Below are 27,544 nucleotides of genomic sequence, written 5' to 3'. Positions count from 1 at the left end.
GGCGCCCCGATCACGCCCATTGATTAGACCACGCCTACCTAAAGTCTCCCTCCCTCCCACCTTGTCGCTCCGCCCCAGGCCTAGCAGAGGAAGATTCTTATTGGTGAAGAAGTTGTCCTGGTTCCGCCCCAGGGCACGGCGATAGGCCGAGCCGGAGTGGGGCGGTGGTGGTTGGCTGCCTGGGGACGGGTCGGTAGCCGTGCCTGTCAGAGTGGCTGGCGGCAGTGGCGGCTCTCCGGGCTGGGTTGTCAGTCAGTGAGCAGAGGGGGAAGATGGCTCGCTGGGACCCGTTCTGTTAGGAAGAAGGGGGGGCAGGTGGTGCTTCTACTCCGGAGAAAGCAGAGCAGCCGCCGTCGCTGTCGCTGGGAGTCAAACAAGCCGAGGTTCTGGAGGTGGAGCTTGGGAAGCCGCTCTGGTGAGTACGACCCAGCGACCCACGCCGGGCCCCCAGGGCAGCCGGCGACCGATAACTTTTTTGTCAGGGAGGAGCCGGGGCGAGGCGGCGGCGGGGAGGGGACCGGGACTTTGTCCCCGGGGCGGCGCCTTCGTTGGGGGTAACGGCTCCCTCGCGAGGAGCCGCGGGTGGGCGCGAGAAGGCGCTGGGCTCTAGGGACGTCCGAGGGGCCGGAGCAGCGGGGTCGGGTGAGTGGGCTGCGGCCGGCGGCTGCTCGCCCCGAAGTTGGGCGCAGCCCGTGTGCTGCCTGGGCGGCGGCAGCTTTGTGCGCGTGGACTCGGGTCTTTCTCTTTCCCAGCAAGGAGCAGCCCAGACTCCGGGCGTGCCCAGGGGGCAGCCGCCTGGGCGGGACCCGCCGCCCCTCTGCGGGGAGCCCCCCACCCCCACCCAGCCGCAGCTGATGCTCGGGCCTGGCCTCTCCCACTCCCGGGAGGCTACAGCTGTACGTCCAGTCTAGTGGCTAAAATGGTCACCGTCAACTCTCCCCCCCCCCCCCCCATCTTTAAAAGCAGCGTTCGCCCTGGTCTTTGGTGTCCCCCGCAGGGCAGTGAGATTCAGAAAGCAGCCACGATTCCTTCCTTGGTTATTACACTGGAGATCCCCTCTTCAGCACTTGCTCCCTTCTTTCTAGGAGTTATTCCGCTCCTGAGGCTGCTTTTAACGTGCTCGAGAATCGTCGGGGTTTTGTCTGAAAATGGTTGCATTGGAAGACCACAAGTTTGCACGCTTCAGCAAAACTGCGTATCCGCCCTTGAGCGTGCACAGTTGTGCTCTTGTGCCCTCCAAGTTCAGGCATTCCTGAAAGATTTTAATTTTGCCCTAGTGGTTTCGTGCTGCACTGGATCGGGTCTCTGATAAATGCGCTGTCACACACCCCGCAGCGGCTCCGCTCTTCAGGCAGGGGGAGTTTGTTCCACAGGCAGCTACTAATTTCAGAGACCACTCGACAGGCAGTAGGACCAAGCTGTCCTTTTGCAAATTGTGTGCCCTTTGGGTCACACAGTAGTTTTTGGAGCCGATATGCCACCCCTTTGGTTCATGTAACACTTGACAGTTTGAAATTTTCGGCATTTAAAATCTTATCTGCATAAAGTCATGAGGATCGGTGTAACCTTGAGTCAATGTGATAGACCCGGGAGGGTTGTTTTCCATAAGTACATTTCCCTAAAATCCACAGACTACCCCTCCCCTCCAGTTTCTAAGCATCTTTTCTTTGGGTTAATACATTTTTAAGGTTTACGAGATGAATGTTGGTTCCAAACACCATTTTTTTGAAGTACAGGGAAAGGCAAGAAAGAAAAAAAAAAAAAAAGGATCTGCTGGGCCAATAGTAGCTTTAAAGTCAGTTATTCAAATAATTCATTTAAATAAAGTGGCTCAGGGGAAAACCATCACATATTTAGATTAAAAATATTCTGGATTTGGCTTATTTTATCCCCTTTTGATTTACTACAGTTATTACCATAGAGGGATTATAAAACCTTTTAGTTATGGACATTAACAGCACCTGGATATAGACACCCAGATAAGGTGTTGGTTGGGTCAGTATGTTATTCCTGCTATGCTTCCTTTCTTTGTTGTGTTTCTATTTTATGAAATCTGCTCTTGATTGCATTTCTCAGAGTGGTGTCGTTTTGTCAGTCAGAGTTTAAACATGTCTTATAGTCAACTGTTTTATTCAGGATCCAGTGGCATGATATTTATTTTATAATGAAAATGTAAAAACTTTGAAAAATGTTAATATCAGTACCCTTTTGGGGGTATCATATTTACATTTTGTAAATAACTGAAATTATGCCAAACATAAATTTATTTTGCACTGCCCCAGGCTGAATAGGTTCTATGGCACAAATGAATGGCATAACTCTTGTCATCAAGGAAAATACTGTCTGATGTACAAGACAGATAAGTAACAATTATAATACAATGTGATAAATGTGAATAGAGATATGCCTAGTGTAGGAACATAGCAGAGTAGGAGTTGGCTAACTCAGCTTGGATGTAGGTAGAATCAGGAGCACACAGTACAGTTTGGAGATCTGATATAATTTAGCCAAGTGCAGGAGGTCACTAACTTTCCAAGAGAAGAATATAAGTGAGAAGGCAAGGAGGCATGAGAAACTATGGCAATTTAGAGAAGTCATTGTCAATGACAAGTCCGAAGTCAATAACATTGACATTAACATGACTTGAATGCTGGGGTTAGATAAGGAAATGGTGGAAGATGAAAATAGTGAGGGTGGTAGAACTCCAGATCAGGGCATTGTATCCTTGGCTATGGGGATTGGATTGGTGGTGATGAGTAAGAAGCCATTTAATGAATTTTTGTTTTAGATCCTCACTCTACTAGAGTGTAGTAGAATCTGACAGGTACTGTTACCTTTGGGAAGAAAGAAGGAAGAATCAGGACCCTGAGGATTTGACTTGGTTCTAGTGATTGGAAGTGAGGGAAGATGGAGGGAAGATGATAATTTCTATTTTGGGTTTTCTGAATCTGAGGAAGCTGTGGAGCATTCAGGTGAAGATGTCATTAGATGTTTGGATCCATGGATGTGGAACTTATAAAAGAAATCAGGATTGCAGGGCAGATCGGCGGTTGAATTGAAGCCGTATTGATCTGGTGATATTGAAATGACTCAGGGAAAGGTTATAGTGTTGTAAAAGCAGTGGCTAGAGAACAGTCTGTTAAAAAGCAGAAATGGGTAGAAGAATAGTGTGAAAGAGATAGAAGAGTGCTAGTTAGAAAGGTAGGAGGAACATCAGGAGAGATGCTAAGGATGGAGAGAATTTCAGATAGAGGGGAATGGGTCAACAAGTTTGAATGTTGTAAAGAGGTGTCAAGGAAGGAGAGGATTCCAGGGACCTAAGGATCAGGATTCCATAGGTGGCTTGAACAGGTACAGTTTTAACTGAGTAGGGTTCAGAAACCAGTCTTTGGAAGATTGAGAAAGAATGGGTGATGATAAAGTAGACATGCTTGAGTGAGGCATTTCAAGAAAACTGAAGAAGGGAGAGGATGATAGCTAAAGAGCAGTGGTTCCCATCCTTAGCTGCACATTTCCAACCATCGGGGGAGCTTTTAAGAATCTTGGTTTCCAGGGGAAAGCCCATACCAATTTGAGGTTGAGGTAGTACCACAGGCATTAGTATTTATTTCAGCAGCTTTGTTGAAATTAATTGGCATTTAATAAACCACACATATTTAAAGTGTGCAATTTAATGTTTGCCATAGATTTATACTTGTAAAATCATCACCGCAGTCCGAATAATGAACATATCCATCACCTACAAAAGTTTTCTTGTGTCCCTTTGTAATTTCTCCCTCTCATCCTCAGGAAACCACTGATCTACTTTCTGTTACTATAGATTAGTTGGACAGGTATTTTAAAGTTCCCTGGGTAATTCCAATGTTCAGGCAAGGTTGAAAACCACTGAAGAGGGATATAGATTGAAGGAATGTTATGTTTGTTTCTTTACATGCATAAATAAGGTGAGAAGTAAGAAGTAGGAAAGATGAGATATTTACTGGAATTGAGTCCCCAGGGAGATGGAAGTGGGTGAAATTCAGAGCTTTGACAAATAAGAAAGGAAGACAATTTGGAAGCAACAAAGAATCTGATGTTAAAGACAGCACATTTCTTTGTTATCAGCATCCAAGTTGTCATCGTGTAGTATCAAGACTGATTTTCTAAAGTATTCAAACAAAGTTAGAGAGCATATTAATATTGTGAAAATGGATGCCGCTCAGGAAATCTCCCTAAATGGAGCCTGGGACCCCTGGCACCACCATGTAATGCTTTGTCATTTTTTGGAGGGGAGCAGATGGAACTAACAGTTTGACTATTGCTTGTTACTGAGAGCCAAGTACTGCCAGAGTCTTTTTGGCCCTGTTGGAGTTAGGCTGCATATCTGCACTGAGGAAAGAGAATATTTAACATTTGAAAATCTTCTGTTTAAAACATCTTTTTGCTCAGAAGAAATTCTGTTTGCTTGCCCTTTGGATATATGCCTTTTAAATACTTTGGAGGATGAAATCATTTCTATGTCTCCCAAATGAGACCAGGAAGAGTTGTGATTAGGGAGTTGTCAAAGGCCCATACTTCCTATCCTGAGAAAGGTAATATTTATATCCCCACCCCCTCCTCTTTTTTTCTTTTCTTTTTCCTTTCTTTTATTTTCTTTCTTTCTTTCTTTCTTTCTTTCTTTCTTTCTTTCTTTCTTTCTTTCTAAACCTTCTAAATCTTTTCAGATTACCTTAAAAAATTTTTTTAAGGTTTTATTTATTTTTGAGATAGAGACAGAGCATGACTGAGGGAGGGGCAGAGAGAGAGGGAGACACAGAATCTGAAGCAGGCTCCAGGCTCTGAGCTGTCAGCACAGATCCCGACATGGAGCTTGAACTCACAGACTGCGAGATCATGACCTGAGCCCAAGTCAGATGCTTAACCAACTGAGCCACCCAGGCACCCCTTCAGATTACCTTTAATTCAATTTATTAAGATCTCAAAAGAGCCCCAATGGAGTTTCAAATTAATTTTTTTGAGATAGTTGTGATACCTTTACAATATTTTCATCATTTCTTCAAGTCATTAAAAAAAAAAATTAGTATTATTTTTATTAGTAAACTCTACCCCAACGTAAGGCTTGAACTCGTGACTCCAGGACCAAGAGTCACATGTTCTACTAACTGAACCAGCCAGGTGCCCCCAAGTCATTTTTTAATGACTCAGTGTTTTATAGTTTTCCTGATGTGGTTCTGCCTATTTTTAAAGTAAATTTTTGGTATTTTAAAACATGTTGCTATTGCGAATGGAATTTTTTTCATTGTATTTTTTTTTATTTAAAAAAAATTTTTTTTAACATTTATTTATTTTTGAGACAGAGAGAGAGAGAGCATGAACAGGGGAGGGTGAGAGAAAGAGGGTGACTCAGAATTTGAAGCAGGCTCCAGGCTCTGAGCTGTCAGCACAGAGCCCAACGTGAGGCTTGAACTCACAGACTGCGAGATCATGACTTGAGCTGAAGTCGGACGCTTAACCGACTGAGCCACCCAGGCGCCCCTCATTGTATTTTAATGAGGATTGCATATTCTCAGTGGAATATAGAAAAGTTGGTAATTTAGGTATACTGTTTTCTAACTGGTCATTTTATGAAATTCTTTTTTTTTTAAACCCCCAAATAGGGCTTGAACTCATGACCCTGAGAGCAAGACCTGAGCTGAGATCAAGAGTCAGATGCTGAACCAACTGACCCACCCAGGCACCCCCATTTATAAAATTCTTAATTTCATTTTTTTAAGTTTATTTATTTTGAGAAAAAGAGAAAGCGTGTGTGCTTGTGCATGTAAACAGGAGAGGGGCAGAGAGAGAGAGAGAGAGAGAGAGAGAGAGAGAGAATCCCAAGTAGGCTCTGTGTTGTCAGTAAGAGAGGTATAGAGAGAATCACAAGTAGGCTCCATGCTGTCAGTGTGGCGCCCAATGCAGGTCTTGATCTCATGACCTTGATATCATGACCTGAGCAGAAATCAAGAGTGGATGCTTAACCAACTGAATGAACACCCAGGTGCCCCTAAAATTCTTAATTTCTTATAGTTTTTATTGGATTTTGTGATACAGCAGTTATAGCATTTGTAAATGATGGTAATTTTGCCTTCTTGCCAATATCTAATCCTTCTTTTATTTTTGACATTAAATGTCTGGAGTGATGTTAAATTATATTAGTGAATAGTGAGCATCTTTGGCTCACTTCTCATTTGAGTGAGAATGCCTTTAGGGTTTCACAGTTGTGTATTCTTTCTGGCAACTTTTGTTTTTAGCATGTTAAGGAAATAATCTTTCTTAATTCCTTTTTGGAATTGAGATTTAATTGGAAAAGATATTAAATTTGATCACATACCCTTGTAATGTACACTGAGATGATCATATAGTTTTTCTTCTTTTACCTACTGGCTGATGAATTATATTAGAGGACTTCCTAGTAGATTTCACCAAACAATTGCTGGTAAAGGCAACTTGGTAATAGCATACCTCTTTAAAGTAGTGCTAGATTTGATTGCTATGTAAGATTGATCTTTAGTATTCTTCTTATATTACCTTATATATTACTAGCTTCGCAAAATAAAAAAAGAAAGAGAAACCTTCCATTTTTCTTTTATATCCTCTGGCAATTCATCTCTTCCTTAAGGTCAGAAATAGTTTAGCTATAAAAATGTCTATGCCTTTTGGATTAAGTACAGTTTATGTACATGCACAATTTTGAGACATAAGTAGCATTGTCCTTACTCTACAGATTAACTGAGACTCAACGAGGTTTAAAATACTTGTTCAAGGTCAACAACTAGTTAGTGGTAGAGAGTTTAAGTTGAATTCCTATCTGATGCCATAGATCATGTGTTTTAATCAGTACCCTAATTTTTTCTTAATCAGACTCTTCCCTTATTCTCTATTATTGAGAAGTTAATTTAATCACTTTATTTGAGTGTCTTATTGTTTTCCTTTTTGCCCAATTAGTCTCAGTTTTTGGTAACCCTATCATAATTATTACGGGTCGCTCTATGTAATATCATATCTCCTGCTATTTTAATAAATACATCCAAGTGTGGTTATGATAGAAGATCCCAGAATTGAAATACAATAAATGTATAATGTACTTTATATAATTTACATTTTAATTTAGTGCAGTTTCAAGATCAATTTGCATTCCTGAATCCTGTTTGCACCTTGTAAAGAATGTTAAGTGCAACACAGATAAAAGATCAAGGAATTTTGGAAAATAGTACTTTTCCACTGTAGTTTAAACATTTGTCATTGTTGAGGCTTGCATCAGAGTAGCCTTTTAGTAGTAAATGTTAAGTGATATTTGTTTGGTGTGTGTTTTCCTGAACAAAGAGTCTTTGATTAGCTGATGAACATTAGTTGCTTTCTCATGTAAATGCTTAAGGATTCATTCAGTTATTTGTACTTGACTTAATGAAAACATTGTATATGAGTTCTTAAACTGTACTATGAAAGTTATTTGAGACATCAGCTTTTGGAAGATTTGCATTTATTCTTTTATAGAATGATGTTTAGGCTTGGAAATTTAAAAGAATAATGTAAGCCTTAAAACTGCCTAAATTGGGCAAGCAATTATGAACTCTATTTTAATCTTTTGGAGCTTGCCTGGTTTTATTTGTTTGTTTTTTCCCTTTTGAATGTAAAGAGCATTTAACTAATTTAATTAGGGTATTAGTTCTAAGCAACATTCACATACTGTACTCCCCTGCTTCTGCCCATGGGGGCATAGAAAGTTGCCAGTCTGACCTCTTTATACTTGCCAGGTATATACATTCCCTTTTCAACTTAAAGTTCAAGGTTCCTGCTGACTTGTTAATCCATAGATATTACTGTGGTGGATGGAGTGGCAACATAGCCTCCCAGGCAGTGTGCACTTTTGTAGTGGAAAAGCAGGGGAGACTATTTTGGGAAATTATGAACCTTCAAGTGGGTTCTGATAAGGGAATAGAGAGGAAGGTGGAAGTGTTTTAGGAATCAGGAGGGGAGGGAAGAAGTGTCAAACTAAGAAAGGAAGTAGAAATGTGCATATGGAATGGACTATTCAAGAAGTACAGAAAATCAGAATGGTTATATGGGTGATAGAACCAGAATATTGAGGTCAGTGAAGTCTTCTTAGAGTTTCAGAAAGGAATATGCGTGTGGCAAGGTTAAAGGGAAAGAATATTGAGAAAAAAATCAGTAGATTGTCATTTCTAAGGTGATGGAAAGTATACGATGAGAACCAAATACATACTGTAAAGGGGGTTAAGGAATAAATTGGTGGTGATAATTGGAGGCGGTAGCAGTAGATGAGGCTACTAAATCAGAAAGTTAATTGGTGAAGAATAAGTAAGTATGGAAGTAGCTAGAGAGCATAAGAATCTAATGAAGCCTCCCTTCCATCACCCCTCTCCCCCCTTTTCAGAAACTGTAAGCTTCTGAGATTCATTCTCAATTGTCCAATTGATAAATATTTTGTTAGTGACAATTAGAGCTATTGTTATTGAACATCTATGGTGTGCTAGTGTATTATTTTTAATCCCTAAAACATTCCTGTGATATAGATGTCATCACTACTTTTCATGTTGGAGGAAATTGAGACTTAGAGAGTTTAAGTAATTTGCTGGAAATTGGGCATGAGTTTTTGGACTCTTTTTATTGTGCCATGTTGCTTTTTCTATTTGTTGAGCTGTGTCAAAACACTAGAGGGGAAGGGTGTAAAAGGACTATAAGGTATGATAGTCTCCTAATAGAAAGGAGTGGAAGAGAAATTTTAGCTATGTTTGCTATAATTTGTATTAGCTATCTTTTGTATTTAAAATATTAAACAAATTTTTTTAATGTGTTTATTTATTTTTGAGACAGAGAGAGACAGAGCATGAGCAGGGGAGGGGCAGAGAGAGGGGGAGACACAGAATCTGAAGCGGGCTCCAGGCTCTGAGCTGTCAGCACAGAGCCCGACTCGGGGCTCAAACTCACGGTGAGTGAGATCATGACCTGAGCTGAAGTTGGACGCTCAACCGACTGAGCCACCCAGGCGCCCCTTAAAATATTTTATAAAAGGATTCCTTTCAACACACTTCTCTACCATATATATATATAACATTTAATTAAAAAAAATTTTTTTAATGTTTATTTGTTTTTGAGAGAGAGAGAGAGAGAGAGAGACAGAGTGTGAGCAGGGGAGGGGTGGAGAGAGAGAGGGAACCACAGAATTCGAAGCAGGCTCCAGGCTCTGAGCTGTCAGCACAGAGCCCAACGCAAGGCTCGAACTCACAAACCACAAGATCGTGCCCTGAGCTGAAGTCAGATGCTTAATCGACTGAGCCACCCAGGTGATCCAACATTTAATTTTTAACAAGCCCTTTTCTGGGGGAGCTGATATGCTTTTTTTTTTTTTTTTTTTTTTTAAATCCATGATAATGATAGGTTGAGGGGAAAGGAAAGACAGGCTAAGAAAGGTGATGTCAAGAAAAGTAAGAGTAAAACTTAATTCTTTTCACTATGAGAACTTCAAATATGTTATACAGGTGTATGTTATACTCAGGAAGGCCAGCCTCTTGGTGGAAATGGTGTTGAGCTTGTTGCTGATGTAATCAGGGCAGATACTTTTCATGTCAACAGATTATAAAGCTCCAGAGTTTACAGTAATATTATGTGATTTATGGCACTCGAATTCCATCAGTCAGGAATTGGTTATTGGCAAAAGGGTCCAAACAGATGTTCTGTTTTCTGTTATAAACCCTTTTTTCAGAAACAATGCATAATTGAAAAAGAAATGCTTAAACTACTTTAGGGATTTTAAACATTCTTACAGGACTTTGAAGTACTTGGGGAGGAATCAAGATAGAAATTTTTGTTGTACTACTTTTAGTTTCATATTCAGCTGCAAAGCAACATCTAAGTTATATTTTGTTATACTCATATAAAAGTTAATATTATTGAAAACTTTATTTAAAGAAAAAATGTAATGTTTATTTTTGAGAGAGAGTGAGAGACAGAGAGAGAGAGAGAGCATGCACACAAGCAGGGGAGGGACAGAGAGAGAGGGGCACAAGAGGATCCATAGTGGGCTCTGTGCTGAGAGAAGGGAACCCAATGTGGAGCTTGAATTTGCAAACTGCGAGATCATGTCCTGAGCCAAAGTCTGAAGCTTAACCAACAGAGCCACCCAGGTGCCCCTTGAAAACTTTATTTAAAAAAAATTTTAATTCAGTCTCTGCTAAAACAAATTGACTCTTACCCCAGTTAATATGCATCAGCATGATCATACTGAACTATTTATTGCTGCTTTGCTTTCTATAAGTTTTAAACCAAGATAAACAACTATTTTAATAAGATCCACCAAGTTTCTGATTGAGAAGAACCGAGTAGAATTTTGTAGTACAGTCAAGATCTGTCGCTTTTGTTATTATGGCTCTGCTAGCACACATTGCCATCATTAACTATGTTTACTTGCATTTTCTCATTGCACCTTCCCTTTGCCCCCATCATTTTTTAATTGAACATTGGAGCCTCTATTGGTGGACTTTATTTATTTTAAATGATTATTTATTTATTTTGAGAGAGAGAGAGCACAGAGGGGCATAGAGAGAAGGAGAGAGAGAATCCCAAGCAGGCTCCATACTGTCAGCTCAGAGCCCCAGGTGGGTCTCGAACTCCTGAACTGTGAGATCATGACCTAAGCTGAAATCCACAGTGGGATGCTTAACTGACTGAGCCACCCAGGCCCCCCCTCAGGCTTTATTAACGGTTGAGAGTTTCATTCCAATATACGAAAGGGCAGTGACTCGCTCTAAAACATCAACCCAACCCACAAGTCAACTGGAATTTGGCTCCCTTAACATTTCTCTCTTCCTTTGTCCTCAACACTAGAGCAGATAAAACTGCCACTTAGAATGCAAAAAGCTTTAAAGAAATTAAAGTAGAGCTGTGCCTCGGAAAGTGTATTTCTGTACGCTGTAATTTTGGGGAAAGAGAGAGGAAAAAAGATCAAATGGTAACAAAATGATTCCAAGACAATATTTACATTGGGCTTTCTTTTATATTCCTCCCCATTTTCCTCATAGCATTTGTTATTATTTTATTTTATTTGCCTATACCCTGATTTGCCTTGCTTTGTTTCAAAAGGGATTAAAGGACACTCGCTTCCACGTTTACTTGTCTCCTACAGTGAACTGAGAATCCCTCAGTTCAGGGACTATGTCGTATTCCGCTTTGTAAACTTAGCATCTAGGACATATAGACATTCAATAGTTTATTAATAAATGGGTGATATTTAAAAACCTCTAGTACAAGAAAAGAGAGATTACTTTCTACAACCCTACTTTATTGCAGCTTTGAAAGTGTTAATGGGCTGAATCGTGTCTTCTTTTATATGTTGAAATCCTAATACTCAGGACCTCAGAATATAACCATAATTTGAGATAGGGTCTTTGCAGAGTTAATTAAGTTAAAATGAGATAATTAAGGTGGGCCCTAATCCAATATGACTGATGTCCTTATAAGAGGAAGTTGGGACATGACTTCTACTGACAGAAGATGATATGAAGACATAGGGAGAAGATACAAGCCAAGAAGAAAGGCCTGGAACAGATCCTTTCCTCTCAGTAAAAGCCAACCCTGCTGACTCCTTGATTTTTGGACTTTTAGTCTCCAGAAATGTGAGAAAATAGATTTCTGTTGTTTAGGCCGCAGTCTATGGTACTTTGTTACAGCAACCCTAACAAACTAATATTGGTGACTTGTCTGCTTGGATTTAGTGAAATCCCAAATACCCCTAATTTGCCTATCCCCAAGGATCAATTTGCAATGCTGAATGCCAGAACCTTAAAACTTTGACTCTTCCCTCAGGCAAGACAAACAAGGTAGAGAGAAATTTGGATGGCTCAATGTAGAAAGTAATAACTATTTGTCTATTTTCACCTCCCCCCACAGTACAGTCAATGGCAAGCAGCTGGCTGATTCTTTAGTTCAGTTGGATTTATTTGGTTTGGCAAGGAAAAAGTGTTTATGGGTATTTTGTGTTCTTAAGTGTTCAAGAGCCTCTGCCAATAGACCTGGTTGCTTTTTCAGAGTAGAAACTGCAAGAGGAAGACTGAATAAAATACTTTTTAATTTAATATTAATTTGAACTAATTGCTTGTACATAATCTTAGCAACATTACTTTGCTTGTGTTATGATCAATAGGAGCAGAATAATGTATCTTTTGGCTCATGCCTATTGCTTTGATAGTTGTCATAACCCCTGATCATCAACCAGTCATACTGAGTTGTCTCAGTTATTGTCAGCACTTTGTCATCACACGCTTTAGCCATAAGCTAAATATATATGCATTTTTTGCCACTTATTTCTTGTTTTTTAATTGGATTATATATTAAATCGTGATGTGTTAGTCAACTCTTATAGTGTTTTGAGATACTTTGCTGAAAGGGAAAAATTTGAACATATACAAAAGTAGAACACTTGCCCTTTCATCATTTGGAAGCAGATATCAGAGTTCTGAGAATAGGGTAAACTAAATTAACTAGTGAACTCTGTTGTGTCACCCTGCTAAAGATGATCTTGCTTAGTATCCCATAATGCTGTGTGTCCATCAATCCTAAATTCTGGCCAGTGAGCTATACGTGTAAGTTAAAAGGGGCGCAGGGAAGAAAGTCTCCCTTAAAAGAAAGGAGGACGTTCTTTTGCCTGCTTAACTTCTTTCCTGGAATGTGGGCAGGATGGCTATGGTAGCCATCTTGGAATGTGAAGTAGCCTTGAGGATAGCAATTTTGCTAGGATAGTAGAGCAAAACAGGCAGCTGCCACCATACTAGCCCTGGACTGCCACCCTCTTCCCATTCATTTTTGATAAGAAGGAAATAAACTTTATCTTGTTTAAGTCATTGTTACTTTGGATTTTACTATAATATACACTTAATTAAATTTCTAAAAAAAATGTCATTTAATTTATAGTAATTAAAATAGTGTAGTACAGATGCAGGAATAATCAAAAAGATCACTGAAATAGAGTCCAGAAACAGACCCAAGTATATGATAATTTAATATATATTAAATGTATCAATTCTTACCTCTGGGAAATGGTTCAATGAATGGTGCTGGTATAACTGGTTATTCATTTGGGGAGAATAAGTTACATTCACACTGTGTGTATGTATTTAAAAAAATCCAGAAATATTAATCATTTATCACATAGAAAATAAAACTCTGGTTACTCTAGAGGAAAACTCTGGAGAAAAATTTTATGAAGCAAAATTCAGTATTAATAAAAGAAATGATTATCAGACTTGAGTACATAAAAATGTAAAACTTTCTATACAATGAAAATACCAAAAACAAAGCTAAAAAGCAAATGACAAAACTGGGGAAATATTTGCAACATTTAGAAAGGATAGTATGTGATAAACTCTACAAAATTTGAAGGAAAAAAATAGGCAGAGTATATGAGTAGACAATTCACAGAAGAAGAAATAATAAACATTTGAAAAGATTTTAACAGAAATGCAAATAGATGTTTGCAATGTGGCTTTTTTGGCCCATAAAAATGGCAATAATTAAGAAGATTAATAATGTCTATAATTGGTTAGGGTATAGGGAAATGACACTTCCATCTATTCTTAATGGAAGTATAGCATGATATAATCTTTTTGGAAGGCAATTTTAACCACAAGTAACCTTTGATCCAGCATCCTGAGTCTATCCTGTAGAAATACTTGGAGAGATTCAGGAAAGTTTATCATAGCATTGTTCAGTTAGTGAAAACTGGAAACCGCCATTTTAAAGGGCTGGAAAAAAAATTTCAAAAATGGGAAATATCCCTAACTTAATAGATTTAGTTAAAATTGTAATATTCAGAAGGTTTTTTTCTCCAAAAGACTGATTTCTCTATATGTGTTCTGAGGTATATTAGTTATCTGTTGCTGTGTGACAAATTACCCTAAAACTTAGTAGCTTAAAAATAACAAAGATTTATTATTCTCATGATTTTATGGGCAGTTCTGCCTTTGTGTAGCTAAAATCAATCTAGTTGAAATCACTTGTGCAGCTGCATTCTTCTGGGGGCTTACATGAGGTTGAAATTGCCAGGATGGCCTCTCATCTTCCAAGATCTTTCTCCATGTGGCTTCTCATTCACATGCCTATCCCTGAGATTTTATAGCATGGTGGCTACTTTCTAAGAGAAAGTATTTCAAGAGGACATTCCTCAGGTGCAAGCACTTATTGAGCCTCTGCTGGCATCATGCTTCCTAAAGTCCGTTCACCAAAACAGGTCACATTGCCAAACCCAGTACCAGTGTGGGAGAGGACTGCACAAAAGTATACAGACTGTTGAAGGCCATAAATATAATGGTAATAGTCTACCACACATGGATTAAAACACCACCACCACCACCACCAAAAACAACGAAGTCCAGGTCCAGAATATATTAGGTTAAAAAAATCAAGTCGTGGAGAGAGTGATTCTATTTTTTTTTTTTTTTTTTTTTGGTGAAAAAAATCAAAACACAATTTGACTATCATATCATATCAGTTTGAATGCAGGTGCAGTTTGAAGATTCAGCTGTGTCCTATTAAGCCAAGACGTTAAAGAAATTTATGAAAATATGAAGCAAAACCATTCTTCTCAGTAACTTTTTTGTTTGTGGGAAAATTGTTACATTTATTTATTTATGATTATTTTTTATTTGAGTATAGCTGACACATAATGTAACATTAGTTTCAGGTGTGTAACTTAGTGATTTGACAAGTTTATACACTATGCTGTGTTCACTGCAACTGAAGCTACCATCTGTCCCTTACATTGCTATTACAGTGTCATTGACTATATTCCTTATGCCCTGGTTTTTATTCCTGTGACTTATTCATGGAGTATTGTTATTTTAAATAAAAACGTGTGGGGCACCTGGGTGGCTCAGTCAGTTGAGTGTCCAACTTTGGCTCAGGTCATGATCTTGCAGTTTGTGAGTTCGAGCCCAGCATCGGGCTCTGTGCTGACAGCTCAGAAACTGGAGCCCACTTTGGATTCTGTGTTTCCCTCTCTCTGCCCCTTCCCTGCTCATGCTCTATCTCTCTCTGTCTCTCAAAGATGAATAAATGCTAAAAAAAAAAAAAAATGTGTTATGTTGACATGTACTGGATTTATTGTAACAAACGTTTAAAGTTTTGTCATAAAAATTTCAAACATGATAACCATCAGTAAATATAACTACCACCATAACAAAAGCTATTTGGGATTCTCAATAATTTTTAAGAGTAAAGAATTTTCAGAATTGCTGATTATATAGTATATGCATGGAAAAGAGTTTGAAATAATACACAATGGTACAACAGTGCTTTCTTATGAAGAGTGGGATAGCAACAGTGAGAAGGATGAACATTTCTTTTAATTATGTGGGAAAGATCTAAGAATAGCAATTAAAAAAATCTCTAATATAGAAAAATATTGATGAAGGTGGGAGATCAGTGTTTTACCAAAGTGTTTATATTTTTTTGTTTTCTTTTTTACTGGAAAATTTGTAATTTGTTGTAGTTGCATAATAAACAGAACCCTTCTTTTAAATTCTACATTGCTGATTTTGTGTAATTCTGATGATCTTATGATGATTCTAGCACTTGCAATTATTCCTTTGGAAAATAAAGGTGCTACCTTGTTTCAATTTTTCCCTCACTTATTTTCCTCACTTCCTTTGCCATCTGGATTATAGGCTCCCATAGACACAGAGCATATCTTACTGTTCTTTTGCTATTAGTACAAAGTAATAGGCATAGTTTGCATTATACTCAGTAGGCACTCAAGGGCTTGTTGAATTATTAACGTTGCAATTTGAATGCATAGTAATGTTTACTTTTTGTATGAGTAAAAACATTGTATGAGTTATCCACATAACTTCCCATCCTATGTCTGTTTTTGCCTGGTCTTGTTCTCTTTCTTTGTTCCCACTCTGTCCCTGCCTGGCCTATAGTCTGGATAAATTGTATGAGCTAGACAGGGGATGAATAAAAATTTACCATCTTGAGGTTCTGGTTTACTGAATCCGTAAAAGCATTACTAAGCACCATACTACTTACTACTTATGCAATATCTTGAATATTGTTGTTGAATGCTCAGTGAATGGTATTGAGGTAATTTTTATCTTTTGAAATGTTTATACTTATCTCTTAAAATCTTTAAGTTCAAGGTTGTTTTCTCTGGTAAAGCCAATGACATGAAGTATGTATGCATCCACTCCCAAGAGCCACATTAATTATTCTTATAAGATAAAAGAGCATTTTCTTTAAGTAATGTAGATAACACATAATAGTTTGCATGTTGGAATATGAACATAAGGGCAAAGTGAGACAATGGAGGTAAATCATTGTGTTATAAATAATTTATCTCTACTTTGCTGATGGGGAGGTCAGACTTGAAAATTTCAACTTAATGGTATTGTCTTCATTTACAACAAGCAAATACTTTTGTTACCTTCATAACTTTAAATTACACTGCCTACACCACTGCTTTTATTTTTCTCTCCATTAGATCCCAATGAAAGCCCTGGTGTTCAATGATTTCATTCCATTGGAATTATTTCCGGTTTTGTTTTCCTGAACATTCATCAGATTCTTTGTTGTAATTCTTGTATACTTTTATTGCTTTCCTCTTCGATATTTCTCCTGTTTCCTGTTTCATTGAGTTCTATTTCATTGGCCCTTTTGGAACCTTTCTCAGCCTAGACCTGTATTCCTTCTCTAAGGAACATTAAACATTAAACATTAAAAATGACTTTTCACTGTGAATATTTACTTAGTTTGGGGCCTCCTATACTTAGTGTATGTCCACTTTGGGAAAAGTCATTTATTGTTATTGCACTCAAAATTAATACATGGGTAGCTTTTCAAGAGATCTCTAGCTCCGATTCCTTACTTTTTTTGTAGTATAAAATTCCTTGCATTCAGGGTGACTTACTGCATACCATGATGTCAACTACCATGGAGGGCTAATAATAAGGTAAATGTTACATTAAAAATTCTGAGTAGAATTCAGGGCCCAAACTATAAAGATTCAAAGATTTATTCTTATTTATTCAATGGCTCATGAACCTGTTATGTGTGAGCCAATTTAAAAAGGCCAATTGTAACTTAAATTTTTTTTTTTCTTTCCAAGATTTTATGTTCATTCAAGTTGGCTAACATATAGTGTAGTATTGGTTTCAGGAGTAGAATTTAGTGATTCATCACTTACATTATAACACCCAGTGCCTATCACAATAAGTGCCCTCTTTAATGCCCATCACTCATTTAGCCCATCCCCCCACTTCCCTTCCCCTCCAGCAACCTTAACTTAGATTAAAAAAAACAATTTTTTTTTTTAACATTTATTCATTTTTGAGAGACAGAGCAGGAGCAGGGGAGGGGCAGAGAGAGAGGGAGATGCAGAATCTGAAGCAGGCTCCAGGCTCTTAGCTGTCAGCACATAGCCTGACATGGGGCTTGAACTCAGGAACTGTGAGATCATGACCTGAGCTGAAGTCAGACGCTTAACTGACTGAATCACCCAGGTGCCCTGACCCTAACTTAGATTTTTACGAATTGATTGGGTCAGAATGAAAAAGGTGTTGGGATTTAGCTGAGTTTAAGCATAAAATGAGCTATTTCTGTGAGGCTTGATTGTTAAGGAAAGTTAAAAATTTTTAGGTTTCCCAGATTAAAATGTGCCTCATAATCAGTTTGTTAGATTTCTTCTGGGGTGTTGTATTTATAGTAGATACTAGATGTGTTTACCATTCTGCCCATGCACAGCCCCTTCTAAAAAACCAGTCTCTACATGAGTCTATATCAGTGATCTTAACTGTTGGACCCAGGGGAGATATCTTCCCATGCACGGCCAATCTCCAGCCTGGCTAGTAAGTTGTAGTCAGGATCAAAGTAAGGATCTGTCACAGTCAGATTTATTTAAAGAATTTAGATTGTGGAAATTAAGAAATATAGATTTGGTGTAGAGGAGAGTGTGTGCCTAGAGCAAAAAGACCATGATAGTTAGGACTAGAATATCCATAATGGGCCATAGGTAGGATGAGTAAGTTAGGAAGCCATTCAGCAAATAAAGAATGGCACTGAGAGAATCAGAGGAATTAAAATAGACTGCCTTTAGAAGATAAGGATTTAAGTTCTAGTTTCTGGTTTTTTAGGTTCAATTTCTTTAAGCCCCTTTTGTGCTACAGTTCTCGCCTTGGATTTCTGCAAGATTCTTTGCAAATATTATTTTTTAAAATTTTTTTTTAACGTTTATTTATTTTTGAGACAGAGAGAGAGCATGAACGGGGGAGGGTCAGAGAGAGGGAGACACAGAATCTGAAACAGGTTCCAGGCTCTGAGCTGTCAGCACAGAGCCCGACGCGGGGCTCGAACTCACAGACCGCGAGATCATGACCTGAGCCGAAGTCAGACACTCAACCGACTGAGCCACCCAGGCACCCCAAATATTATTTTTTTTAAGCTAGCATTCAAGTAGCCTTGACTAAAATAATGTGCAGTTTATTGACAAATTAGATTTCTTTTAGGTAAGAGCAGCTAGGATGGTGAGATCTCTGGGAACCCCATCACTGAGATGAGCCACTTCTTTTTTACATTAACGTAACATATGCCTCAGTGGTTCAACGTATTTTTAAGTGCTCTATTTTATACTGTGGTTTGTGATGGGTTTTATGAACTGTGGCTTCCTGGTGGAGTGAAAATGTGTTTCTTGGTGGTTTTATTATATAGTAAACCATCTGTAGTCTTTATCTTTCCCCCCACCTTTTGTAGAATGGTAGAGTTTATAAGCTCCAATATTCAGGATTATTCAGGTTAAAGGCATTTTACAAAGAATTATGCTCTGTATTTTGCCATCAGATTAATAAAAATTATCCCTTTGGAAAACATCAACACTTTGAAAGCAACCTATATTCATCCTATGGTTTGAGATATGGGTATTGGACATGTGGGTTCTGTGGTCTTCTACGTATATCCTTATCTAACATTAAGATAGTGTATTATCTGAAAATGTCTAACAGTATAATACCATTTTATGAAACTTTGTTTTGAATAACTTATTTTTATATATGGATGTAGGATGAGGAGGCACTTTAAGAATCTTTTAATTTATTCCCTAATTTTCACAGGGGTTTTACTTAAAAATTTGTAGACAGATGTGTAGAGAAATCTATCACAGTCTTAAAGGATTTTGGAAATTGTATGTTTTCTCTCAGGTGCCTGTTTTATATTGAAGTTCCCAGTAATAAGAGTTATTAATTATTCTATCAAACCTGAATCCCTTATTGCATCATTTGACTTTTAAAAATTTATATTATATTAATTGTCTAAAAATTTGCAAATATCTTATACTATAAAGCAGAAAAATCAGATGAAACCTCATTTTTTCTTAACTGAAAGTTTAAATGGAATCATTGACCTCTCAGGAGAATTTTGAGGTGTTGGCATCAGGATATATGCAAAATGAGGTTGTTTATATCTAATGAATAAAAGTAATTTTTATGTAGTATAGTGGCAAATGTGATGGTTACTGTGGTATTTTGGTTTCATTGATTAAGCGTAGCACTTATGATAGGGTGATTATTAGTGAGTTTTTTTCTCCAGACTTTGAATTGTATCCAACCAGTGCACAATATCTGCCATTATTAACAATAGGATCAGACAAAAAAAGTATACATATGCAGAATATAATTACATTTATTGAACATTCATAGATTATGTCCTAGTTGCAATGGGTTTTACTATGAGTTTTCATGGAAAAATCTAATTCCTTGATGGCAGGGACCATGTTTTGCTCAACCTAATATTCTCTGATGTGAGTTAGCACAATGCATTGCACTCAAAAGGTATACCCTAAATGTTTAAGACAGTATTGTGGTTATCCATTGCTACCTACCAAACCAACCTCAAACTTAGTGCATTCAAACAGCACATATATTTTATGTCTCACAAATCTGAGGTTGACTAAATTTAGCTTGGCAGGTCTTCTGCTCTATGTTGTCAGCTGAAGCTGCATTCATCTGGAGACTTGACTTGGCTGGAACGTCCAAAATGGCCCAGTCTCATGGCTGGTACTTAGTGCTAACTCTCAGCTCATAGCTTAGCAGTGGCCTCTGTTCTTTTCCATGCAGACTTTCTTGGTAGTTTGGGCTTCTTACAGTGTGGTAGCCTGATTCCAAATGCGTGGAAGTGGAAGCTGCAGGTTTCTTAAGGCCTAGCCTTAGAAGTTTTACAGAATTTAGTTCACTGCATTTTCTTGGTCAAAGCAATTCATAGGGCCAGTCCAGATATCAAAATGGTTGTTGACAAATAGTTTTTTTTTTTAACTTTGTAATTTCAGTTTAAATCAAATATCCTTTCCCTAGATAAAATATTCTTCTGAAGTCCTGAAGGATTTGAGAAGAATAGGAAGATAGAAATAGGAAATGAGAAGAGGCATTGCTATATTTTTTCTAATTGTCCTATCTTTTCCAATAGAAACACACTGGCCTGGTTGCCATAGCACACTGATATCCTAATATGATTATATTTGTTCTTGGGGTAGACAAAAGATGCTTTAGTCAAATACCATTTCCCATAGTAAAAACTTCTGCTCTATTTTTGATAACCAGATACTTGTTTTATGATTTACAGAGAGAATAGGCCTAGGTTACAGGTCTTTGGATTGACTTCCCACATCAGGTTCTATAAATTTCTATTTCTTCTCCCTGTGCCTTGAGAGGAAGCTTTATTCACTTGAGGACACAGGTAAGTAGTGAGGCCATGAGCAACACTTCTTTTCAAACAATAGCACGGATACCCTATTCTTTCATAGGATTTTCCAGTTGATTGGTCAGTTTCTAAGCAGTGAAATCCTTAAAATTAAATTAATTTTATTCTGTAACATAATCTGAGCATTTCCTTCTACTCTGTTTTCCTGTAATTCAGCTAAGAATCTTTTTTTCTTTTTACTATCTCACTGAGTTTTTTTTTTTTAATTTTTAATTTTTTAAAATTTACATCCAAATTAGTTAGCACATAGTGCAACAATGATTTCAGGAGTAGATTCCTTAGTGCCCCTTACCCATTTAGCCCATCCCCTCTCCCACAACCCCTCCAGCCACCTTCAGTTTGTTTTCCATATTTATGAGTCTCTTCTGTTTTGTCCCCCTCCCTGTTTTTATATCAGTTTTGTTTCCCTTCCCTTATGTTCATCTGTTTTGTCTCTTAAAGTCCTCATATGACTGAAGTCATATGATTTTGTCTTTCTCTGACTAATTTCACTTAGCATAATACCCTGTAGTTCCATCCACGTATTTGCAAATGTCAAGATTTCATTCTTTTTGATTGCCGAGTAATACTCCATTGTATATATATACCACATCTTCTTTATCCATTCATCCTTCGATGGACATCAATGGGCTCTTTCCATACTTGGCTATTGTTGATAGTGCTGCTATAAACATGGGGGTGCATGTGCCCCTTCGAAACAGCACACCTGTATCCCGTGGATAAATGCCTAGTAGTGTAATAGCTAGGTCATAGGGTAGTTCTATTTTTAGTTTTTTGAGGAACCTCCATATTGTTTTCCAGAGTGGCTACACCAGTTTGCATTCCCACCAACAATGCAAAAGAGATCCTCTTTCTCTGCATCCTCGCCAACATCTGTTGTTGCCTGAGTTGTTAATGTTAGCCATTCTGACAGGTGTCAGGTGGTATCTCATGGTTTTGATTTGTATTTCCCTGATGATGAGTGACGTTGAGCATTTTTCATGTGTCGGTTGGCCATCTGGATGTCTTCTTTGGAGAAGTGTCTATTCCTGTGTTTTGCCCATTTCTTCACTGGATTATTTGTTTTTTGGGTGTTGAGTTTAATAAGTTCTTTATAGATTTTGGATACTAACCCTTTATCTGATATGTCATTTGCAAATATCTTCTCCCATTCCATCGGTTGTCTTTTAGTTTTGCTGATTGTTTCCTTAGCTGTGCAGAAGCTTTTTATTTTGATGAGGTCCCAGTAGTTCATTTTTGCATTTGTTTCCTTTGCCTCTGGAGACGAGTTGAGTAAGAAGTTAATGTGGCCAAGATCGAAGATGTTTTTGCCTGGTTTCTTCTTGAGGATTTTGATGGCTTCATGTCTTACATTTAGGTCTTTCATCCATTTTGAGTTTATTTTTGTGTATGGTGTAAGAAAGTGGTCCAGGTTCATTCTTCTGCATGTCGCTGTCCAGTTTTCCCAGCACCGCTTGCTGAAGAGACTGTCTTTATTCCATTGGATATTCCTTCCTGCTTTGTCAAAGATGAGTTGGTCATACGTTTGTGGGTCCATTTTTGGGTTGTCTATTCTGTTCCATTGATCTGAGTGTCTGTTTTTGTGCCAGTACCATACTGTCTTGATGATTACAGCTTTGTAATGTAACTTGAAGTCTGGGATTGTGATGCCTCCTGCTTTGGTTTTCTTTTTCAAGATCGCTTTGGCTATTCGGGGTCTTTTCTGGTTCCATACAAATTTTAGGATTATTTGTTCTAGCTCTGTGAAGAATACTGGTGTTACTTTGAAAGGTATTGCATTGAATATGCAGATTGCTTTGAGTAGTACCGACATTTTAACAATACTTGTTGTTCCTATCCAGGAGCATGGAATCTTTTTCCATTTTTTGATGTCCCCTTCAATTTATTTCATAAGCTTTCTACAGTTCTCAGTGTATAGATTTTTCACCTCTTTGGTTAGATTTATTCCTAGGTATTTTATGGTTTTTGGTGCAACTGTAAATGGATCGATTCCTTGATTTCTCTTTCTGTCGCTTCATTGTTGGTGTATAGGAATGCAACTGTTTTCTGTGCATTGATTTTATATCCTGCAACTTTGCTGAATTCATGAATCAGTTCTAGCAGTTTTTTGGTGGCATCTTTTGGGTTTTCCATATAGAGTATCATGTCATCTGCGAAGAGTGAAAGTTTGACCTCCTCCTGGCCGGTTTGGATGCCTTTTATTTCTTTGTGTTGTCTGATTGCAGAGGCTAAGACTTCCAATACTATGTTGAATAACAGTGGCAAGAGTGGATATCCCTGTCTTGTTCCTGACCTTAGGGGGAAAGCTCTCAGTTTTTCACCATTGAGGATAATGTTAGCATTGGGTCGTTCATATATGGTTTTTATGATCTTGAGGTATGCTCCTTCTATCCCTACTTTCTTGAGGATTTTTGTCAAGAAAGTTTGCTGTATTTTGTCAAATGGTTTCTCTGCATCTATTGAGAGGATCATATGGTTCTTGTCCTTTCTCTGATTGATGTGATGAATCACGTGAATTGTTTTGTGGATATTGAACCAGCCCTGCATCCCAGGTATAAATCCCACTTGGTTGTGGTGAATAATTGTTTTACTGTATTGTTGGATCTGGTTGGCTAATATCTTTTTTTTTTTTTTTTTTTTTTAAATTTTTTTTTTTTTTTCAAATTTTATTTATTTTTGGGACAGAGAGAGACAGAGCATGAACGGGGGAGGGGCAGAGAGAGAGGGAGACACAGAATCGGAAACAGGCTCCAGGCTCTGAGCCATCAGCCCAGAGCCCGACGCAGGGCTCGAACTCACGGACCGCGAGATCGTGACCTGGCTGAAGTCGGACGCTTAACCGACTGCGCCACCCAGGCGCCCCTGGTTGGCTAATATCTTGTTGAGATTTTTTGCATCCATGTTCATCAGGGAAATTGGTCTATAGTTCTCCTTTTTAGTGGGGTCTCTGTCTGGTTTTGGAATCAAGGTAATGCTGGCTTCATAGAAAGAGTTTGGAAGTTTTCCTTCCATTTCTATTTTTTTGGAACAGTTTCAAGAGAATAGGTGTTAACTTTTCCTTAAATGTTTGGTAGAAATTCCCTGGAAAGCCATCTGGCCCTGGACTTTTGTTTTTTGGCAGATTTTTGATTACTAATTTAATTTCCTTACTGGTTATGGGTCTGTTCAAATTTTCTCTTTTATCCTGTTTCAGTTTTGGTAGTGTATATGTTTCTAGGAATTTGTCCATTTCTTCTAGATTACCTATTTTATTGGCATACAATTGCTCATAATATTCCTTATTATTTTTTTATTTCTGTTATGTTGGTTGTGATCTCTCCTCTTTCATTCTTGATTTTATTTATTTGGGTCCTTTCCTTTTTCTTCTTGATCAAACTGGCTACAGGTTTATCAATTTTGTTAATTCTTTCAAAGAACCAGCTTCTGTTTTCATTGATCTGTTCTACTGTGGTTTTTTTTGGTTTCGGTAGCATTAATTTCTGCTTTAATCTTTATTATTTCCTGTCTTCTGGTGGTTTTGGTCTTTTTTGCTGTTCTTTTTCCAGCTCCTTAAGGCATAAGGTTAGATTGTGTTTCTGAGATCTTTCTTCCTTCTTTAGGAAGGCCTGGATTGCTATATACTTTACTCTTATGACCACGTTTACTGTGTCTGAGAGATTTTGGTTTGTGGTGTTAACATTTTTGTTGACTTCCATATACTTTTTAATTTCCTCTTTAACTGCTTAGTTAGCCCATTCATTCTTTAGTAGGACGTTCTTCAGTCTCCAAGTATTTGTTACCTTTCCAGTTTTTTTCTTGTGGTTGATTTTGAGTTTCATAGCATTGTGGTCTGAAAATATACATGGTATGATCTTGATCTTTTTGTACTTACTTAGGGCTGATTTGTGTCCCAGTATATGGTCTATTCTGGAGAACATTCCATGTGCACTGGAGAAGAATGTATATTCTGCTGCTTTAGGATGAAATGTTCTGAATATATCTGTTAAGTCCATCTGGTCCAGTGTGTCATTCAAAGCCATTGGTTCCTTGTTGATTTTTTGACTAGGTGATCTGTCCATTGGTGTGAGTGCAGTAAGAATCTTGATAATCTTCTTGTGGCACTTAATTTATTGCTATGGCTCCATTTCATAAAACAGAAGTTTAAAACTTCATGATGTGTCACAATCCACTTATAGAAATTTAGTTCTGTAGATTTATAGAAGCTTGATTTTCATAATGACATTAAAAAACAAATGGTTATGAATAAGTTGGTAGTAATTTTTGGTTAAAACTTCATGATGGGGGCGCCTGGGTGGCACAGTCGGTTGAGCGTCCGACTTCAGCCAGGTCACGATCTCGCGGTCTGGGAGTTCGAGCCCCGCGTCGGGCTCTGGGCTGATGGCTCGGAGCCTGGAGCCTGTTTCTGATTCTGTGTCTCCCTCTCTCTCTGCCCCTCCCCTGTTCATGCTCTGTCTCTCTCTGTCCGAAAAATAAATAAATGTTGAAAAAAAAAAACACAACAAACTTCATGATGAAGGGGATGATGTAAAGTAATAGTAAAAATCAATAAATTTTTAGAGTTTTACAGTAAACATTGTAAATACATTTTTCTTTCTATTTTTCACTTGAAGCATGGTTGACATATAATAAGATATTAGTTGACATATAATAAGATATTAGTTGACATATAATATTAGATATGTAACAGTGATTCAACAATTATATACATTACAAAATGCTCATCATGATGAGTGTAATTATCCTCTGTCATCATATAAAGATATTGCAATATTATTGACTATATTCCCTGTGCTGTATTTTTTGTCCCCAGACTTATTTATTTTATAACTGGAAGTTTGTATCTGTTAGTCCCCTTCATCTATTTTGCCTATCCTCCTTCACCCCCCTCCCCTCTGGCAACCACTAATTTGTTCTCTTATTTATCTGCCTGTTTCTTTTTAATTTGTTTATTTGTTTTACCTTTTGATTCTCTATATAAAAGAAATCATGATATTTATCTTTCTCTGTCTGATTTATTTCACTTAGCATAATACCCTCTAGGTACATCTATGTTGTTATAAATGGCAAGATTTCATTCTTTTTCTGAGTTATATTCCATTGTATATATGTACACCACATGTCCTTATCCATTCATCTATTGATGAACACTTAGGTTGCTTCCATATTTTGGCTATTGTAAATAATGCTGCAATAAACATAGTGATACATATAACTTTACAAATTAGTGTTTTCATTTTCTTTGGATAAATGCCCAGATGTAGAATTATTTATTGGGTTTCGTGGTATTTCTATTTTTAGTTTTTTTTTTTTAATTTTTTTCAACGTTTATTTATTTTTGGGACAGAGAGAGACAGAGCATGAACAGGGGAGGGGCAGAGAGAGAGGGAGACACAGAATCGGAAACAGGCTCCAGGCTCTGAGCCATCAGCCCAGAGCCTGACGCGGGGCTCGAACTCCCGGACCGCGAGATCGTGACCTGGCTGAAGTCGGACGCTTAACCGACTGCGCCACCCAGGCGCCCCTATTTTTAGTTTTTTGAGGAATTTCTATACTGTTTTCTATGTGGCTGCACCAATTGATGATCCTCCCAACAATGCACAAGCGTTCCTTTTTCCCCACAATCTTGCCAACACTTGTTATGTGCTATCTTTTTGTACATTTTTTTCTTTTATTTTCTTCCCGAATTGGAGAATAATAAAACAATTACAATAAATTGTGTGTCTCTGATGACAACACTTTTATGGTATGCTTTCTGGAAAACTTCTTGAGAATTTAGGAATTGTTGTTAAAATAAGAATATAAGGCCCACATTATAGAAAGATCTTATTATATACTAAAAAATATAAAAAAAATAATTTCACACAGATGAAGTCTGCTTGTGAAATACAACATAGAATCCTAGCAAGCTTTCTAATATAACTTTAAATATTCTATTTCAAGATATTTTTGAAAAAGATAGGAAGTTAGTTACACAGCAGAAAGCATATGTGTTAGTTTTGCTCCTTCTGCCTTTGAGAAGAATAAAGATACTTTATGTGTTTTTTAAAAATTTTAATGTTTTTATTTTTGAAAGAGAGAGACAGAGCACGTGGGGGAAGGGCAGAGAGAGAGAGAAAGAGAGAGAGGGAGAGTCTGAAGCAGGCTCCAGGCTCTGAGCTGTCAGTACACAGCCTGATGCAGGGCTTGAACTCATGAGCCGTGAGATCATGGCCTGAGCCAAAGTCGGATGCTCAACTGACTGAGCCATCTAGGTGCCCCAGAATAAAGATATTTTAAATGTGAGACTGTATTTTGAATATTACTTGAGGTGTCTAATTAGGTTTAAAAAGCTACAAAGTTACATAATCAAGACTGCCATAAATGTTAATAGGCTACATGTTAGATATGAAATGTAGGGGTGTAGAGAATCTCTTTGCTGAGTGTTGGTAGAAACAGGTTTTTAAATCATAGTTTCTATTTTGTGGTCACTTTGCTTCTTGCCCTACCTAGTCTCTAGTGGTACCTTTAGTCATAACTGTTATTCATCTTGGAGCCCAGGGCTAATGGAGAGAACATTTAAAAAAAAATAACATTACAATGTGTGGTTAGGACAAAGAAAAGATCTGCCCTATATGTGACTAATATCTTTCTATCAACTGGAAAACACTTGGCTTTTCACTTTCTATTTCTTTAAATGCCTATCCTACACTTTGTAAAATTCTATTGTTCTCTTTCTCATATAATGCATTAATATTTCAGGTCACATTTTTAAAAAACTTTTTAAATGTTTATT

At 37.8% G+C, this 27,544-nt stretch overlaps 1 protein-coding gene across 2 annotated transcripts in view; it reads left to right on the top strand.

The window, feature by feature from the left end:
• The first annotated feature begins 215 nt into the window (after positions 1-215).
• The window catches only part of FAM126A (family with sequence similarity 126 member A), a 105,666-nt gene continuing 78,337 nt past the window's right edge, over positions 216-27,544 (top strand). For both annotated transcript variants that reach the window (XM_030308091.1, XM_030308092.2), the window contains exon 1: positions 216-415. The gene's annotated coding sequence lies outside the window, so the exon portion shown is untranslated. The remainder of the gene's footprint in view (positions 416-27,544) is intronic.

This window comes from Lynx canadensis, chromosome A2 (genome assembly GCF_007474595.2).
Source record: "Lynx canadensis isolate LIC74 chromosome A2, mLynCan4.pri.v2, whole genome shotgun sequence".
NCBI lineage: Eukaryota > Metazoa > Chordata > Mammalia > Carnivora > Felidae > Lynx > Lynx canadensis.
The sequence above is the reverse complement of the archived record's forward strand: the minus strand, read 5'-3'. Positions and strand labels throughout refer to the sequence as shown.